Here is a 4495-nt window from a genome sequence, read left to right on the forward strand (position 1 = left end):
TGGCAATGTGTATCAAAATTGAACATCTTTTCCAAAAAATTTAAGACTATGGACGAAGACCACATTATCAAGAAGACTGGCAACACAGTCTGAAATCGAGCGACACTGTTAGCAGCGCTATCGGTGAGCCGAGGTGGTACTATTTTTGTTTGTGTGAGTGAATTGTCACTGTGAGCATTTACACGTTACACGGTCAATCAAAATATAATAAAACCACATTTAAATCATGCCTTGAAAAACCTCGCAAGAAATACACTGAGATTGAACGTATTTCAATTTTATGAGATCAATATAGCTTTAAGCCGAATAGTATTCAGGATTTGCTCTTGAGTTGATGACCAAAGCGCCGCACTCTATATCAATTTCCGTATAGACCTCTTCACTTGTCTACTGGGAACTGATTTCATAATTTGATTTGAAACAATTTGCCTTCCGGATGTTTATAAGTTTAATAACCTTACCTAAAAACCTAAAGGTTTTAAACAATTTTCGCAATATTATGACACATAAGAAAATTGTTTATTCAATGTTAGACATATGTTTTAGGAAATTGAGAAAACCTAGTCGGTAGATACCAAAAATAGAAGTAAATATACAAACAATGAAAAAGGTGAGAATGTTGGTTCATTAGCTGTGGTTATGTTACCTTGAGGCAAGGATGTTAACGATCATTCAGTAATTTGCGTACGATCATTTAGTAGTTTGTCAATAACACATTCCAGAAGCTAAATTTCAAAATATGTTGTATGGTGGACTTCTAGTGCGAAGGTTTTTCTACAACTCTGCCTAATAGTTCGTTATTTGAATTCCACTAGTAACGGAGCTATAGCTATAGTTTCAGTTACTTAACTAAATGATAACAAAATTCCAATCATTTAGTTTGAGTAGCTGCAACTAGCGTTCTAACTCCGTTAATAGTTGAATTCTAATAACGAACCATTAGGCAAAGTTGTAGAAAAACCTTCGCACTAGAAGTCCACCATACAACCTTTTTTGAAATTCAGTCTCTGGAATGTGTTATTGACAAACTACCAAATGATCGAACGCAAATTATTGGACGATCGTTAACATCCTTGTTGAGGAAACCCAGAATATTAACAGAATGATATTTTTTCGTGGCAAAAGAAACTCATTTCAGTTTCTGATGATTTAACCGTTCCAAAACTGCATTAATCTGGCAAAGTAACGTATACGACAAATTACAACATATGCATATGTTTTTAATTTTTCTGTTAATGAGCTCGATTAATATTACTCGTTAACACCGTTATTGGAAAATGGTGTATACGTCACTTTTTCAGATTACGGTAGAATAGGTTGAAATTTGTTTTTCAATGAAAACGCTTCATATTGTCGAAAAACAGGTAAGTACGCAAATAAAGAACCCAAAAATAAGTTTAAAATGCACATAACTAAGAACTTTTAACTTACAAACAGATAGTTTTTTGAGACTCTCGTGAATGATATTTAGTATAATAAACAAATATTATAAACACAAAGAGAGCTTCATGGACACTATGCGTAATACTTCGATTTTTACGAGAATTTTTCAGGAACTTCCTTTGGAAACTCTTATATATGTCGATTTTTTCTACATTTCGACAGGAAGGCTTCACGTCAATTTCCACTGGAAATTGCTTGGAATTCTAACATGAAAACTTTTACTTTGGAAATTCTTCAAAACTTCCAACGAACATTGTTAATGTTAACATTTTACATGGAGTTTTCGGGAATTTGTGATAGAAAATGTGTTATATTCGACGGGAAATTGTTAGGATGTTCCACTGATTTTTTTCGTAACTTCCACTGTGAATTCTTCAAAATTTATACTGGAAATTCTTTTAAGCTTTTAATTTCAATTGTTCGGAATTGCCTCTGGAGTTTTTTCGGCAATTGCATTTTTTTCGGTATTGCCTTGTGTGAACATTTTTGCTTTGACTTCGTCTTTTTTTTCTGCCTGTACAAAACTGGGCTGATTTGTGATTCCGTGTGGTTTGTTTTCATGAATTCAAGACAAAATTTTCAAAGCGACTTATCTGCTTTTGTAAACAAAGATTCAAACGACGATTTGACGAATCTGATAGCTCTCCCACGCAAACCAACAAAACCAATAGGTAGGTGAAGATTTCCGCTACCAGTTACGTAACGCTGAATGGGGAGGGAGGGGATCAAGCCGAGCGTTACGTTCAACATAATCACATAAGTCTTAAATGAAATAAAGTTTTAAATAGAATTTTAATCAAAATATTAAAAAAATCCCACAATTCCTATATTATTTTATACAAACCTATTGATATAATGCTGAACTGATATAAAACTGATCAGATTCGGGAGCACCCAGTCCAGGATGAATTCCTTTGAAAGCAGCACAAATGCTGGGGTATTGCCTTATCGCCAATGGTAAACGGCAACACGGCGATTTCTCGCTTAACTTTTCAAAAGGACCTAAGTAACATTTTTTTTCATGATTGAATTTGAGTACTGCAATCAAAAGCTTTCATGTTATTCTGTTGATTGCGCTATTCAAATTAATTCATGAAATACTGCTTCTTCTGTTACTATAATTCTAATGGTCGCAAAGCAGTTATTTGCCTTTGAGAAAATTAAATCAGAGTTGCGTACATAATGTAAAATCAATTCAATAAAAATTCCGCCGAAAAAAAATGAAATTTCGTTTCGTTTCGAAAAATTTCGAATTAAACGGACGTTGATTTCGTATCGTTTCGAAGTTTCGAAAGTAAATATATATTTCGTTTCGTTTCATTTCGAATCATCACAGACAGGATCGAAGTAGGTTGCGCTTCAAAGTGGACGCAAAAAATTTACGTCCGTCATTTTTTCGGACAAATATTTGATCCGATTTTTCAAGAGGCGAAATAAACGGTCGCAAAAATTTATTCATGCGTCATTTTTATCGGTCTTCAAAGAAAAATTCAAACTCTTTATCAAGAATCCTCAACTTTGAGCACCAATAGAAGACTTCGCTGCTAGAGGTTACTAACAACGGCTGGATAATTATATGACGGAATTTTCGAAGGATGCAGTTTCCATACAAGCCAAGATCAACATTACTGATTACAGCGGTGACAACGACGGCGAATACGAGGACCGTAAAAACAAAGGCGTTTGCTGTGGAGGCGACGGCCTTACTTTCGGTGGCAACAGTATGCTGCCTCACAACAATAACGTCCGGATGTATCGCGCAACCTTCAAGTAATTGCCCGGAGTTATTTTGGACAATGACAGTAAGTCAATTTTAGTGGGTAAGTAGTTCCACGAAGTAAGGTAAGGTGAGTACAATTAATTTTACTTTAGATCATTTCCACAAATTGAAGAAAATCTGGATTTTAGTCAAAATTAAATTTTCTTATACACCGCGCTCAAATTTTCAACATATTACCAATAAGTGCTACTCTCTATTATTTATATATAATATATTTATTAATGTTTTTACATATATTCACTCTCATAATTATGTTAACATTATGTTATAAATCATAATCATTGATTACATTAACTATAAAGTGCTTCCAAGAGTGGTTTTATTTTATTTTCTTCTGTCGTGATTGTTTGCAACTTGATGTAGAGTGAGATTAATGTTTATGTAGATTTATTTTTGCCTTCTTCGTCGTAGAAATAACCGCGTCGTTTTCGTCATCGCCGAAAAAATGTAATAGGGGGAAGGGCGGCTTGGGCAGGTTTTGTTCTGTTGTGGGCAGGGGGTTTTGTCGTCCAAATTATATGAAATTTTGCCACAATATTCTTTGATAGGCAAAGAGTGTTTAGGCCAAATTTGAGCCTAGTCAGTCATAAAAACCCCCTGCCAATGATGGAGCAGGGAACCTGCCAGGGCCGTCATTCTAGTAGAAAGTTTTGGATGAAAATGAATGTGCACACTAGCTTGGGAATTGCATTGAGCATTGCCGATGGTGTGCGACTTACAAATGTTTCCGTTAAAGCCTGCAAGATTAAATTTAGATTTCATTTTCACAATGCATCTAATGTCTGATTGAAAATTGAGTAATGACGCTTATCCACATCGAGCTCCATTATACACGGATACTAAAATTTTTTTTTAAGAAAAATACCCCACACGGAAGAAAAAAGGTACTCAGCGTTGAGTTTTTTTAAACTTACTTTTGAGTTATTTTTTCTCTTCTCTTTCATCCACTCTTTCTTCTGTTGTCAAAAACAAAAGAGCGAAACAATCCAACGACGCCAATTCAATACGGGAAACCAATTTTGAGTTTATTTCCTGAGCTCAAAATTGAGTGAATTAAACCTCCAGTTGGGTGAATAAATTTTCCGTTGGTAACTTAACATGGGATTAAAAGCAAACTACTTCGATCCCATTTACTCAATTTTGGCTTCCCGTATGGTTGTTCGAGGTTGGGTGAATTGAACTCACTATTGGGTGGTTTATGTCTTCCGTGCAGACAAGGAAACAGCTGGATATATTCAGATAGTTTCCCATTTAACAAAATTACTAATAAAT

Source organism: Armigeres subalbatus, chromosome 1 (assembly GCF_024139115.2).
Source record: "Armigeres subalbatus isolate Guangzhou_Male chromosome 1, GZ_Asu_2, whole genome shotgun sequence".
NCBI classification, from domain to species: Eukaryota; Metazoa; Arthropoda; class Insecta; order Diptera; family Culicidae; genus Armigeres; species Armigeres subalbatus.